Genomic DNA, 16,290 nt, shown 5'->3' with positions numbered 1-16,290 from the left:
AGCAATGGTGCTATACAAAATAGTAAAAATGAAATAGAGGAGGTGTGAAGTTAGATGCTTGATTTATGTGTGGCAAACTAGCGCCAAGAATATTGTTATAGGCCTGGCTCCTAGAGGCAAGATTTGTTAGCAAAAACTGTCTCTAAATATTTATGCTCAGCTAAATAATTGCTAAATAATTCCAGTTCTCAGCTGGAAATCTAGGATCAGGACTAGCCTAAATTAGTAGATCTGCGAGATGGTATATTGGTATTTTATCCAGCAGTACTCTTGCTCGATGATACTTGTAACTTTCAGCGTATAATTAATATCCTTTTATAAAAGGCTTTTCATGGCCCCACATAGGAAAGCTTCCTTTGGAAATATTTCCCTAAAATAAACAAAGCACTTAAAGCAGTCCATTCAATTGCATTTGTTTTAGGATTATTAAAGAAATGCAGGGTTTTGGCTTAAACTCTGTTTGCTAACATGGATTCTTTCATTTGCTGACTGTTACACACGGGGAGGTGCGTTGAAAGTGGGGCTGGCAGCAGCGTATTTCTTCATCATCTTGGACATCACGATCCTGAGAATAAACATGCGCTTCTAACATTCTTTTCATGATCCTGACTGGTGCATATTGAAATCAAGATTAAAAGCAGGAACTCTGGAAGAAAATATTTTGTAAGAGCCGTTCATGCAATGAAGGAGTTACAACATTTAATCCAACTGCCACAGTAACATCTATAAAATTCCCACATTCTGCTCAGATCAGAACAGGGAATTGTGACGGGTTTCTAACCAAAAATTGAAATATTAACAATTTAAAAGGAATGTGCTGAAATGGAGATGTATGCTTATAGTTTACACTTGTTTTTTCTCTAGGACACCATAACAATATTTAAAACACCATAAAGGAGACCTAGGTTCTAGAGTAGACTCTTCCATTTAAACAGTTGTTTTATTTCTCCCCATTGAGCTTGGTTTCCTCATCTGTGAAAGGGAGATTGGATGTGGTGTCTGGCGAACTTTCCAGTTCTACCTTTGAAGACTTATCTCGGATTTTTTAAACATGATGCAACAAAAATAAGCAAGAATAAGAGAAAGGAGGAAACTACTGGAGGAGATGATTTTGGGTTGGGGATTTGGAGGTATTGATGGAAAACTTTTATTTTTCATGACGTATGGAAAAACTTTTACTGTGGCCTTTGATTTAACTCACTCCCTCCCTTGAGACACAACAGGAAGGTTTTTTGGTAAAGACCAAGGGCCCCAGAGCCCAACCCTGGCCTTGTAACCCATCTCACCCACTTGCTGGTAGGACAAATGACTGAACCTCTTGGTGCCCCAGTTTCCTCAGCTATATAAATGAGGATAATAATGGAATCTACACCAAAAGGTGATTCGCGGATTAAACAGTGTACTACTTGTGAAACACTGGGCACCATGGCTGGCTCAGGAGCCCATTTTATTCAATGTTATCTGTAGCAAGTGTTTCCTGATCGTAGCATTCTGAGTATGAGTAAAGAATGTGCTAATATTACCAAAGACATTTTGAAGTAAGAATAAAGGAAGACATTATTTAGCTAGAGCACAGAAATGTATATGGTTTCAGGCTTGCTTTTAAGAGACACTAAGCAATGGAGAGCTTTTCCTCCCCGTCAAATAGTGATACAGAGATGTGGCCTGGCAATCTAAAGCAAATCTATTTTGCACATTAATGCAGCAATATCATGCTCATTTCTAGATGCTCGGGATCTGTTTAAATCAATTAAAGTAAAGTTAATGTCTTTTAATATCTGAGCTCTTTCCTTACAAGGTAACTTTGAAATGTTTTCTTCTCAGCTTCCAAGGTGAGGAAAAATAGACTCATCTACTCTACTGCATCTTGTAACTGTGGCTTCGAGAATTTGTGTTTCTTTTAGCTGTGAAGCCGCAAGAAGACTTTATGTGGCTCTAAAACTGCTGTTGGTTTTCATACCACAATACTCAGGTGCATTTCTCTCCTTCGGGCTGCTATTGTTTCCAATCTGGCGATAAATGTGCACTTGATAAAACCATTTTAATGATGCTAATATTACTACTTTGGTAGAATCCTTTATCTGCTAGTAATAGCTTTAAAGAATTTGTTGAGATTTTGTCATCTCATCCATTTTAATGGAAAATTAGGTTTGTAATTAACAAGAAAAAGACAGTAGATCCACTTCTCACTTCCTTCACATTCATGTAATGATTACCAGTGGAATATTTGTTGTTCTGTACCCTTTGTAGGCCAATCAATATTTTGGTGAATGGAGAAATTTGAAGCACAGAATTGTAGTGTAAACAAATGAGAAACATTAAAAGTATGCTAAATATTATAGCCAGTTGATTATGTAAATTTAAACAGTGTAGGGGAAAGGAATTGCTTATTAAATTAGCTTGTTTTTAGTTCACTCTGGCATTGTTTATTATACACCATAGCCAGATACTTCATAAATAGACTCCTTTTACAACCTGGAAGCTTGAGGAATGCCAGCTGATTAATGAAGTGGTGGATGGGCTGAGAGGCTAAGATGGAGATAACTTGATTTATGATCATTTCCATTCTACAACTTAGACCTTCTGTGGGTGCAGACAGTGGAGAGAGAAACAGAAACAGAGACTGATGAGGGGGCTCTGATGGGCAGCTCATTCCAATATAAGCACCTGTTAATCAGTCTGTGAATTGGTTGGTATTTTAGCTACATCCTGTTGTTGATTTTCATGGAGGCAACAGCAAAGTGCTACCAAGAATTCACATATAAGAGAGCCAAGGTTTTCTGCTAAGAATTAAATGAGTAAATTCCACACATGGCATATTTGATTAACCAACAAGAGGAAAGTTTACAAGTTTGTGACTCAAGAGTTTGGGAATGCCTAAAGAAATCTTGATTAGAGTGATTTGGAAGATATCTCAAAATAATGGATCAGAAACTCAGATGCAATCCAAGAAGGAGAAACTTGATATGGTGTACTGTATCCTGCTTGGAGAACAGATAATGGAAAAAAAATAACCAAAGAACCAGAAGCTGGCATTTCTGTTTCTTGGATGCCAAGAAGGATGACCCAGTCTGAGCGTTGGGAAAACTGGTCTTCCAGTCAGGTAAATCCTGATTGTGAAGACTTCTTGGTATACCCAAGTCTGATATAATAAACATGCTCATTCTGTTTCTCAATTTCTGATTTTCAAGTAACTCTGCTTTGCATTTGGTATTCACTTCTTAGCTTCTTCTCTACATAAGGCTCACCCTCTAGTAACCTCTTCGCTTCAGTTCCTATCCTCTCCTTTCTGCCTATAAGAACAGAGATTCCTCTGCTTTCTAAAATTGTAGCTCAGTGGAGCTCCTGAGGCGCTTGGCTCCTGTCTGCTCTGGCACTATTTCCTGCAACTTCTTGCCCTCAGCATAACTCCTTCTCATCTGCCTGCAACTTAGCTTCATTTCCTCATATTAAAAAAGGGTCTCCTCTTGTTCCAACTCCACTCTTTGATTACTAGTATCTGTTTCCCCTTACTCAACAACTCAAACTCTTGAAAACACACTTGTTTCTTCACTGCTCACATGTATCCAAAGCCCATTCATTCTGATTTCAGTGCTTTCCATTTCATGGAAGCCCTAATGTTGAAGGACATCAGTGAAATTTTCATGAGCAAATCCGGTGGCCTTCTCCCAGCTTTAATCTCCTTTCATGTTTCTATCTATACCATTTGGTTCTCTGAACCACTTTCCATTCTTGAAATTCTTTCCTTCCTTGCTATTCATAATACTGTGCTCCTCTTGCTCTTTTATCTCTGATTGCAATCTCTGATTGCGGCTTTTATGCTTCCTTTGCTTATCTTTCCAGAAATGCTTCCTACATATATATGCTTTGTGTATATTATCCAGAACCTTAATGGGCTAAGTATGTGGTCATTGCCATTTTACAGATGAAGGCATGTGGAGGCTGAAAGAATTTAAATAACTTGCTCAAAGTCACATAGCTCATAAATGATGGAGCCAGGTTTGATACCAGGTAAAAGTCTAAAGTCCCATCCCATATAGTCTTCAGCTAATACCTATGGAAGATTCTGAAACGCTTTCTTCCCAGAACCCAAGGTGATGAAAAATACACTCATTTGCAATATTGCATCTTATAACTCTGGCTTCGGAAAAAAATGTTTTTCTTTCATTTGGGAAGCTACAAGCAATATTACTGGAATCTTTTCCCTTCCAAGCAGCCACTTAACTACAAGCCTATCTCCATCTGTACCCATGTTCTCTGCTTTTCCTCCTAGTAAAATAGAAGATTAAGCCCTCCCATTTATGCTCTGTATCCCTTTTAGGTTGCCTTCTTCAGGTCTTTTCTCTTTCCTAGTGCCATCATGTTTTTCCTTCTGTATCCTAAACACGCAAGCATGTCCATTCTCTCCCATTCAAAAAGAGAACTTCTCTTGAGACTGTGCCCCATTGCAGCTTCTGCCCCATTTCTAAAAAGATTCTTTGCTCAGATGTCCTCTTTTCTTCACCACTCATTTCTGTTTCAATGTACTCCATTCTGGCCTATGTCCCTACTACTCAAGTGAAACTACTTGTGACAGGGTTGCCAATGACCTCATGTGGAGAGCTTTAGTGAATTTGTGAATCCTTCTTATCATCATCCTACTCTACTGCTCAGCAGCTTTCCAACTCCCTAATTTGCTTCCATGTTTTCACATTCTCCTATCTCCTGCACCTTTCTCCTGGCTCTTCTCCCCCTACCCCACATTTTATTTTTTTTGGGGGGGGGGGGTGGTGGGAGGTGCATGGTCCTGGAATCGAACCCAGCATGGAAGGCAAGCATCTACCCCACTTTTAAATGTTGAAATGTTCCAAAGTTTGGTCCTAGGTCCTGTCTTATTTTCACTCTATGCATTTATTGTTGATGATTTCTTCCTATTTTGTGGCTTTAAATACCACCTATTTGATAAGCACTCTCAACTTTACATAGCCAAGCTTATTTTTTCTGCAAACAGTTCATATTTAGCTATTCAACTGTCTACTCACCACCACTATTCAAATGTCTAACTGGAATTTTTAATTTAATGTGGCCGAAAGAGAAATGCAAGCATGTTTCTGTTAAGGTACCTCAAACTTCCCTTTCAGTAATATTTCAAGTCTCAGTACCTGATTCCATCCCCTCAGGAATTCAGTGCAGAAATTCAGAATTCTCTTTGTTTCCTCCCTTTTCCTCACCCCGCTGCCCCCATCTAATCCATTAACAAGTCCAGTCACTTCTACCTCCATTTTATAATTCAATTCCATCCTAATTTCCAGTTCCACTGCCATAGTTCTAATTCTTTCAGTTTAGTACCTTACCTTTGAACAGGCATTTCACCTTCTACTCTTGCCTCCATCCAATCTGCTCTTCACCCAACAGCCTGTATTTTAAAACATTAATCAGAGTAAGTTGTATCCCTTAATTCCTTTTTGTCTTTCTATGGAACTTAGCATAAAACCCTACCCCTAAGTATGGCTTTCTCCTCTAACCCATCTTCTGTTCCTTATTCCATGTCCTCATTCCCATCACAAGCTCCAGCCACATTGGCCACTTTTCTCTTCCTCATATACACCTAGTCTTTTGTGCCTCAGGGCCTTTGCGCATACTGATCCCTCTGCTTTGACAGTTTTTCTCAAAGGTGAATCAATCAACCTTCAGTTAAACTGTGTTCTCTTCAGAGATATGTGTCTGGACTGCCTTAAAAAAAAAATGGCATCCTCTTCACCAAATGGTTTCTCTCACATCTCCCTGTTTGTTTACGTCAGACTTTTTATCACAGTCTAAAAGCATCTTCTTTAATTATTTATTGTTTGTTATCCATCTCCACCCTCACTTTCTGCAGCGTTGGCAGTGTTTTTCTGTGCTGTTCAATAACTTAACAACTGGCCTCATACGCTTATTGATCGCTTGAAATATGGTTAGTGTGACTGAGGAACTGAGTTTCACCTTAATTCATTTCAATAAATGCAGATAGCCGCATGTGGCTAGTGGCTACCATGACGAAGTAGCCAGCTGTCAGATGCGTGCTCCATGAGGGCAAGGGTATTTGTTTAATTTATTCACTGTTACATCCCCTATGTCTAGAAACGTGCCTGAAACAGGGGAGGTAATTTTTAGTGAATAAATGAATGAATGAGTGATTTCTGGTTGGGATGAAATTGTGGGAGAGGAAAGGATTCTTACTACTTGGGGCATGGTTAACAAGAACTGCAACCTGTCTTCCAGAAATGTGTTTGGATCATACATGACTTTCCTGAGATCTTGAATTAGGATTCTAAGTGAGGGATCCAATATCGTAAATTAGATTTTTTGACCAAGTTGAAAACATGCTTGATTCTTTTGCTGTGTTTTGTTAACCAGTGAAACAATTATAGTTCTGCTATCTATGGAGTTATCATACGTAATTAATGAATTAATCAATTTACTTAATTCACAGGCTGAAAGATATTCTGTTTTCTAGTGTTGTCTACTAATTATGCAGTAAATCAAGGCTTTGAAGAGTTTCAACAACCATTCATTTTTTATGAATTAGTCTTTCTTTGGTTTCTTCTCCAGGGGTGAAAAAATAATGCAAACACAGACCCAAGGATACGTGAAATCTGAATGCTAACAGCATACAGGAGATGTGGCTGAACATAAAAAATATATAGAATTAAGTTTCAGATGGTTCACTGATGTCATTGGGCACAGACAGAGTCGATCTGTGTCAAGAACAGGTGAGACCCTGAGATGCAAAGGCAGATAAGTATTAAGGCCATCTTTCCCAGAAAAAGATGTCAAATTAAGCATGCAATCAGTTAAATAAAAATGAGTAAGATTCTACATGCAATAAATATAATGAAAGAAAAGCAGAATACATGACTAAAGTACCACTTTGCCTATTTTGATATTAACACCTATCTAAGAAAACTACTGTGACTACTGCTATTGCTGTGCTACCATTTTTTGAGAGCTTATTTTGTGCTAGGAACTATATATGATTCTGTTTAATTATCAGATGAGTGCTATGTGGTTGATGTCAGTTTCTCCAGTTTTTAGATGAAGTTTTAAGATAATGAAACAAACTGAGTTTGTGTGTTGAAGCTGTTTTCTGACCCCAAATAAATCTGACTCCAGACTTGTATTTGTTTGTTTTTTAAAGTTCAAAACTTACTATTCCGGTGGGCCACAGTAGTTCAGCAGGCAGAGTTCTCGCCTGCCATGCCGGAGACCTGGGTTCGATTTCCGGGGCCTGCCCATGCGAAAAACAAAACAAAACAAAGCTTACTGTTCTCTACAGCATTCAAGTATAGATATGTGGGTGTTTCTAGGTGTGTGCAATATGATCCAACTTTGAATATGACATTTTTATAAAGTTGTTTCTCTTTTTCTGCCCTAACCGTCAGTTAATATTCATGCCTAGATTAATATGGTAGAGATCAATATTCATATAAATGAATAAAGCTGGTTAAGTAGAGGATGAGTAGAGGGATCAGTGGCAAAAAAAAATTTGCCAATCTACAGACATTAAAAAGTTCATTTTAAGATATACAGAAAGGGTCACCCATTGTTTAGATTAACACATCAAATATGATTGATGTCATTGCATTTAAATTCTTGACATAATGATCTACAAGGCAAGTATAGCCACTGAGCATGATAAAAGTGAACTAAAGCAAAATTCTGAATTTCTCTGATTTTATATAACAACTCTTATAGCACTTGGTACTTATATAGCATCTGGTACATTTGGTATGTAAGTGCTTTGCAAATACTAATTCACTCAGTCATCCTGAGAATCTATTCATCCTATTCATGAAGTATTATCGCTACTGTCATCCCATTGCATGAGGGTGGAAATGAAGACACCGAGAGGTTAAGTAACACCCAAGATTGCACAACTAGTAAGTGCCAAGTTGGGATCAACTCCAGGTGGTCTGATTCTTGAGCCCATGTTCTTAAGCACTATACCACGCCACTGTGTCCAGATGGATAGTCTCCATCACTGCTGTAACTCCACCTTTGTCTTAGTGACGGACATGTCAGTCCCCTCCCTCTATCCAGTGGTTTTACATAGACTCTGATTGCCATCCTCCCTTCAGAGATGCTCACATGCTTTTGACTTGCTACTTTGGTGTGGAGAGAAAGTGACAACTGGTTCCACAAGTCCCTTTCTGCAATAGCCCTGATCACCCAGGGATCGAAAGAAGAAGATATTTATTCCAACTGTATATTTAAAAATTGGGGGAATTATCTCAGATATATTCAAGACACTATTAGATCTATCATAAGGCAGATTTGAGTCAATCTCCCCCTAAATTTTGCCTTTTCCCAGTGCACAGCTACCTTCATGCATGATTACTGGTCCCTTTGGGGGAGTGCTACACTGAAAATACAGAATAAACACCAGCAGTGTGATAGAAGAGGTTTTCTTCCAAGGGTTCTACATTTCTTTCATGCTTGAGACTCTGAGTCTATAAACCAACTCAGTTCTGGGATCTGGTGAGGGGTCTTGGGTCTCTAGTGTAATGGTTCAAGCTGGGTTCCTGGAACATTTTTCTTTGTTTATTAAATAAATCAAGAAAGACATAATGGAGGTTATTATTAATTTTAATCCGTGCAAGCTCATTTTAATTAAGCATATCCAGAGATATCTGTGGGTTAGAGCAGTCTCAGAATTTTTGCTTATCTCACTAGCCTTGATGCCTGTTCTGTTTTGCATAGTGTCCCTGGCATCTGGTCTCTCTGCCACCATGAGATAATGCCCGTTAAACTCAGGGCAGTTTCCTTTCCTGAAGTCCTTTCCGTGAGAGTTGCCATCCTAGTGAGAAGAGCCAAGAGTGCTTTTTTATTTTTGTATGCTGTATGGTGGGGTCACATTTCATTCTTTTTCCATATGAGTATCCCATTATTGCAGCACCATTTGTTTAATTTTTTGTTTGTTTTTTTTGTTGTTGTTGGTTTCTTTGCCTGGGAATCGAACCCAGGTCTTCTGCATGACAGGCGAGAATTCTACCAGTGAACTACCTGCACAACCCCGACAAGAGTGCTTTTTATGATTCCACGCTCAAGGCCTTCCTGAATGAGGGAATTTTCTGGGTCTTCTAAAAGAAGGTGTAGGTGGGAGTAAGTGGGCAGAAACTACCTGATGGAAGCAAATCAGTATTCCAGTCTCCCTGTCGTTTAATGTGTTCCTCTACATTTGTGGTTCTTAGACTTGAACATGCATCCGAACCACCCGGAGGAATCGTTAAAACACAGATTGCTGTGCCCCACCCCCACAGCTCCTGATTCAGCAAGTCTGGTGAGAGCCTGGGATTCTGCATTTCTAGCAAGTTCCCAGGAGATGCTGACACTGTTGGCCCAGGAACCTCATTTTGAGAACCACTGTACTGCACTACACCATAGGATTTGCAATCTTTTGGTATAATCTAATGAGGAAAGTATTAGATCTATGTTGGCATTAACTAACTTTGAAAGCATTCAGAATCATAGCTAGCTGTCTGAGCTAACACATTTTAGACAGACAGTCTTCATATCAAATAATTTAGTACAAACTATGCTTTTGGATCCAATACCTTCAGAATCCACCCGCATAAATAAACCATAGAGCTTTATAATATACATCGGCATATGTCTGAAATTCTTTGCTCTGATTTCAAATTTCTCACCCAAGTCTATGTTGAGATCAGACTCCAGATACTGGGTTATAATAATGAGGCAGATATGACTTGCTTGTTTCTGTAAGGAAAGCGCTACTTTCTTAGGAGCAGAGGGAGTGTTCCGTGGGAGTTTGGTGGGTTTAGGGTGTGACTAGCATTCTCAATTCCTCCCAGATATCACCATTGCTATTGTTAATAGTCAGATCAGTACCTAACCTTCAAATAATAGACTCTATGTGGCTGTGAATTCACCTGATACTATAATTCGGCAACCTTGGGATCTTACTCTGAACTTTGATTCGAGGTGGTCCCAGCTCTTATCTACATGAGACAAGAGATTGTTTCAGATGCTCGGGACAGTCTCTGAACTTTATCTGGGGCCTTGAGACAAGAATCTAAGTATTTCAAATTGCCATCCTCTCACATTAAATATAGCCAATGAAAATTTTCCCACAATCTCAGAATTCCTCATGCCTTTTAAATTGTTTTGTGGAATTGAAACAATTGAAACATGCACCCCAGATTTGGGTTTTCAATGGGTAATATGACACTGGGTATCTAGGGGCAATAAACCAGTTACTTTTTCCGAACCGTCTCTATCATCTGCCTAATTACCAATTGCAAATGTTCCACATCTTCCTGAGGATTTTAGCTTCCCCTCACTTCTTGTTTCAATTTTTGAATCAGGTTTGTTTGGTTGTAAACAAAAGATCCTAAAGGGGATGGGGAATGAGGAGGAATAATCTCACTAAACAGATAGCAGAAAGCTCTTAGAATTGTAGGAAAAAGCAAAACACAAGCTTTGGAAAGTTCTAGGAACCAAAACAGCTCTGCTAAGTAGCAGAAATTAATAGACAGTCTCTTTGGGGTTCAGGGTCAGAATGAATGAACTGCTGCTATTTTTGGCCTTTGAGGAATTGTGTTCAACATTCACCTTCCAGGAAGAAGGAAACTAATGTCTCCTTAATCATGAGCCCACTCATTTGCCAGGGGAGGCCATGTCATCCTGATTAACAGAAGTAGCAATGTTCTATTCAGTAGGGGAGGAGGCATTTCCCTAAGCAAAGTTAGGATCCTATTTCTTGAAGAAAGGGGAAAAGATGTTGGATCAATAAAAGCATATGCTGTACACGCCAATCATTGTGTGATATTAAATGCCTCACTGGTATATCTGAACAGGCTTTGCCAATTGTAGCAATTGTGCATATTTTTATTTTACTAAAATTTTCGGCTTTGGACAAGCCTAGTTCCTGGACTGTCTTTGTTCTTATTTTGGCTACCATAAGTACAAAATTATAGTTACCTTCTCAATAAATCATAGCATTCTTTTAAGGACAGCAAAATGAGAAGGACACAAGTAGGTTTTAATATCCAAAAGTGTAATAGTGTAAATCTCCCTTTAAACTTAAACCATATGGGTTTACAGAGAAGTTGAAAATAAGTCTGAAACGCATTAACAGCCTTGACTAAATTGAAACAGACATCAAGCTAAGCACACAAACTGCCAGAAAAGCCAATGGGATGATAGAGATGTACAATAAATACAATCAAAAAGACTCAATCAACTGTAGAATGCAGCACATCAAAGGTAAAACCTTTACCTATTATTAATTATGACAGTAATTTCTGTCTCATAACATTTCACATAGCAACTGTAACCAAGAACATCTGCATTTTAAACTGAAGGTGCCTCATATGTGAAAGGGAAGCAGGATATGAGCATATCTTCCAGAAGTTAAGGAAAATGGATGGTTATACAATAGTCATGCTTTCATGCAAACCATAACTTGCCTTATTTTATGTTAGGGAAATAATATCTTCTGTATTACAAAATGGTGTACAGTTCTAAATAGAGTTTGGATAGGAAGAGAAGGTAGTGTAAGGATCTTAAGCTTCCTTAGTTGTATATTCTATATTTTATACTCCAACTATTAAACAAATAATACTCTCTTTTCACAAGGACCATTTAACCAAAGTACAAACCATCAGAAATATATTTCATGGAGAAATATGTGGACAAAACAGTCACAAAAGGAAAAGAATTCTTCAATTACTAAGAATTTACTTACAATCAACTCTCTCACCATCTTATGTCCATTATTTCAGGGGTGATCAAATTTGTTTCCCAGAAAACTTGTGCCTGCTGTTCCAAGTTTGTACCTCCTGTCCGGGTTTATTGTCTCCATTAAGCCAAATATTTAGTGACATGAGCATTCCTAGCAGTTGATGCTTAGATTGGCTATTCAGGTCATACCCAGCTTCATATTACAACTATTAATAAAACCTACCATTTTTTAAAGAGAATGTTATGTGCTGAGCACCTACTAAATATCTTATACATATCACTTCAAGCATTCTTTACTCGAATTCTCTGAAATAATTGCCTACAGTGGAAATGTGTTTTGATAATTCTCTGTCGAACTCCCACCTTCCCAAGGTATCCACATTCACTTCCCCCCAATCCCCTTAAAGCTAGATTAGAGATGTGTCAGAAATTCAACCTAACTGGCCCACCCAAGCAAGAGTTCATTTTGACACGAGTGACCTGAAGTAAGAGGCTCTGCCTGGGTGCCAAAGGGCTTTCTTTCGTTGGAATGAGTGACAACAGAGGAGGGTGGCAGTGGTGAACGCAGTAGAGGTAGAACCCAAGTTCCTTTCAACTTGGGTTTGGGAGGCAGTTGCACTGTGGCTTCCTCCCCATCTAATTTGTCATCACAGATCAGGGCACTGTGCATTGCTCCTGAAAATTAAGAATTGCTCCTATTACCTCAAGGCTCCCACTGCTTCTATAAGTTGCCTAATATCCTGTAATAAATTCTACAATAGTCAAAGTAGCTTCTGTTGTTTGCAACTAAGGAAGCTGACCTTTCCAGTACTACTAGTATTATCCTCCTTTTTATAGTGAAATAAATTGAGGCACGTAGAAGTGAAATAATGTGTCTAAGACCACACACAGAGTACATAAGTGTTGGCTGAACTGAAATCAGTGGATTTTTTTTCTGTTTTTTGATACTTCCTACCTTCTCTCAGTCAAAAAATCAACACTTTGAGCTTTTAACAATCACATATTCCTCAGGATATAAGCTTTAAAAATGGCAAGTTTATAGACCACGAGAACATGCTCCTCCAGGAGAGGAGAAAAGAAGACATAAACAAGAAAGTGTCCTTGTGAGTTTCAGGAGTTACACTGCAGAAGCCAGAGACGCTAAGGAAGATCTGAAATAGCCAAGGGAGAGCTAGAAAAAAGAGAATAAATGTGTAGAGTGGAGTTATCCAGGTTAAACTACTTTCGTGTAAATTTAAGTTGGAGGCATATTCATTCTGGCCATGTCTTTTCCAAACAGTCTGAAAAGTGGAGAATATTATGGTAGGCTACGATCAAAACTGTCCAAGCCACTATATCGTCATGAAGGGATGAAGGTCTATAGATATTTATGATATTCAGTCTGGGCATATCACCTTTAAAATAATGCACTGTCTAGTTTCCAGTTTTGTTTTTGTTTTTAATTTATATTCCCCCTCCTTTCTGCTCCTGAATCTCACAGGCTCTATTAGAATGCACAGCCATGTTCCTGGGTGCATGAGTGACTCTTCCGGCTTGCATCCTTAGTGAAGTTTTTTGAATCCCTTCTTGCTTATCATTCCAATATATTGTTTGTAGTTATATAACTGCCTAGAAATGTTTTATCTGTCTTCTGACTTTGAATTTAGCTGGTTTTCAAGGATCAATAAAATAAGTTTCGAGGTCTCCATGTCGTTTGAATAGGCAAACATTCTTGGTTTCTAAGGAAGCTAATTTTGTCTGTGGTCTGGATGGAATCACTTTGCATGGAAAATCTTCTGCTGTCCTTCCTTGTTTTTCATTAATTAGCTACTTCAATGATCTTTTAAAGACTAAAATTCCCATTATTATATTTAAATCGTGCTTTCGTTATTATCCTGTATGAATTACCATCATACTTAAACTTCGATTACTTTATTCAATGTGCCTGAGAAAAACATGGTCCAAGTTAATGGAGATGGGTGTTCTCTTATCACTCTATAAAGGCCGTAGATTTGGAAATGCAGGTAAAAATACCAAAATTGGCGATTATTAGGCTTTTGTAATGATCAGGATTGCCTCAGGACAAAGGGGCTTACTGCAGATCTTTAATAGAGAGAAGTTTCTATTAGGAAATCATTGTGAAGGTGTTGGCAGAGCAAAAGGGAAAATAGGAGACGGTAAAGCAGTCAGTATACCATCAGCAGCAGAGAGCTGTTCTCATCGCTAGCACTGGAGGGACCAACGGAAGAGATAATGTAATCTCTTCAGATGCCAGGGCTTCCCTTCAGAGAGCTGGAATGGAGGAGGAGATGCAGCCATTCTGGAGACATGGCCAAAAGCAGAGAAATAGGGCTAAATGCACTGGCTTTTACTTTCCTTCATTGGCAATGCCTAACTGAAAGCAGGTTGGTAAAGGAACATGAGAAATATACTTTTCAGTCCCTCATGATACCTGGCAGGCAAAGGGGAGTATGGGAAATCCATCAGGGAGGCAATTGGGTAACCTAAGAAAAAGTTTTGGACTAAAGCAGCCTTATGTCTGAAACTTCTCCTTATTCTTTTGCTTTTAAGTTATTTAATAAGACTGTCTGTAGGTTACTGTTCTGTGAATCATCTCATTGTATGGAAAACTGTTCTGATAATACTGACAAAACATTCTCTTATGAGCCAGATTATAGTTCCTTTTTAGAAATTCGTCTATTTGCCTTGCCATATGAGATGTTTATTTTTCTTCTTTCTGTATATAGAGCCCAAGATAGTATCAGTACTAATGAAATCTTGAAATAACAGCGATTATTAGCATGATTTTATTCCATAAATTGGCAAGTTTCTGGTACACCTTTAACTCTATTCTCATTATTATAATCATGTAATGTCTAGCACTAACATTACATTATAATTTCAAAGTATTTTTCTCCCTTCCCTAAGAAAATAAAATCTTTACTTGTCTGAGATTACAATTTCTAATTTTAGTCCTCAAAATGGGGGAGATACAGGAATTTTCCAGTTCATAGTGGTAAAGGTAGCAAGAAAAGAGTGTGGTAAAAGGTGTTTAATGAAAGTGCTGAGTGGTGGACAGTGACCAAAGCGTGCTATAAACAAAAGGAGACCAAGTGGAAAGGGACAGCAGGTGACAGGGAGCCAGAAAAGGCATCCTCTGGCGTGCAGAATGAGGGAGAGGACACAGTTACTCTGCAAATATTTAACAAGCACCTACCACATGCCAGGGAGTGTTTCAGCTGCTGGCAAGTGAGTGGAAAACAAAATGAACACATTGTGCTTTCATGGGTCTATACATTCAGTGGGAAAGATAAACAAAGCACATGTAAAAACTATGACCACTTCAGGTGTTCTAAAGGGGAGGTGACAATATCCAAGTGGGTAACTTAGAAAGGGTGGCCAGAAAATTCCTCTCTGAGATGGGGACTTCACGCTGACATCTGAATGATGACCTCAGGAAACAACATTCCAGACAGGACAAAGTCTCAGAGCCAGAACAACCTCAGCATGTATAAGGAAACAGAAGGTGGCTGCGTGGCTACAACATAGAGAGGAAGAGAGAAAATGGGTTGGCTGTTACCGCACCTACATTTTATTAACCCCATAACAGGGTGGTATTTGAACAAATAACAGTGAAATTATGAAGAAGGGATTCCTCATGCATCGCATTGTTCTAGCTGCTGAAGGGATAAATAAGGCATGGTTCTTGCTGCTTGGGACTTGCAGGCTAGAGAGAGAAAGATGAGTATCAAAAATGGACTCCATATGAGGAAACTGTATACAATGTGCAATGGTCATTTAGAAGAAAAAAATCATATAAGACAGAAAACTATAAATACATATTGTTTTCATGAAGAAATTTAAGGTGAATTGAGATGCTTCAAATACAAACAAAACAGTTCCACTTTGGGTAAATGTTACAAGGAACCATTTCATGTCTCCTGGTATTGGCCAAACCAGAATTTGAAACAGAGTTTTAGAGTTAGAAAAGACATTAGCTACCAAGTTCCAACTTTTCATTTTTCTAAAAAGGAAATAAGAGAGGTTAAATGACTAGCTAAAGGTTGATAAATTGATACCCTGTCCATCATTCTTCTGTAATAGTCTTGCTTTTTAAATTTTCTTTTTATTTTTGTATACAGTAGCATGGTCACAGGTGTCAGCTTCTATCAATGCTTCACACATTGTAAAATACAATTTTAAAGTATGGGTCAGCTGATTTCATTCATTTATTTAATAGATATTTGTTGAATATCACTGTCGTTGAACACCTACTTTACATTAAACATCTACATGCTATTGAACCCTTTATGCAAATCACAGCAGTCCTAGACAGAGAATCAAAAAACCAAGTGAAAACCTTGGCCATTATTGCCCCCAGCCAAATACAATGTAAAGTAAGAAGTCGTGATAAGCAGAACCATAAATTTCCTGCAGCATAGCAGTAATTCTGGGCTTTCTGTCTATAAATAAATTGGTCCACTCTGAAAGGACCCCACTGCACTTCTTTAAACCAGAATTACCAAGTAACCATCCACAAACAGCTGATGTTGGAATTACATGATCTACATGAGCAAACTTCATGCTAGG

Source organism: Tamandua tetradactyla, chromosome 15 (genome assembly GCF_023851605.1).
Source record: "Tamandua tetradactyla isolate mTamTet1 chromosome 15, mTamTet1.pri, whole genome shotgun sequence".
Taxonomy (NCBI): domain Eukaryota; kingdom Metazoa; phylum Chordata; class Mammalia; order Pilosa; family Myrmecophagidae; genus Tamandua; species Tamandua tetradactyla.
This window is presented reverse-complemented; position numbering follows the sequence as displayed.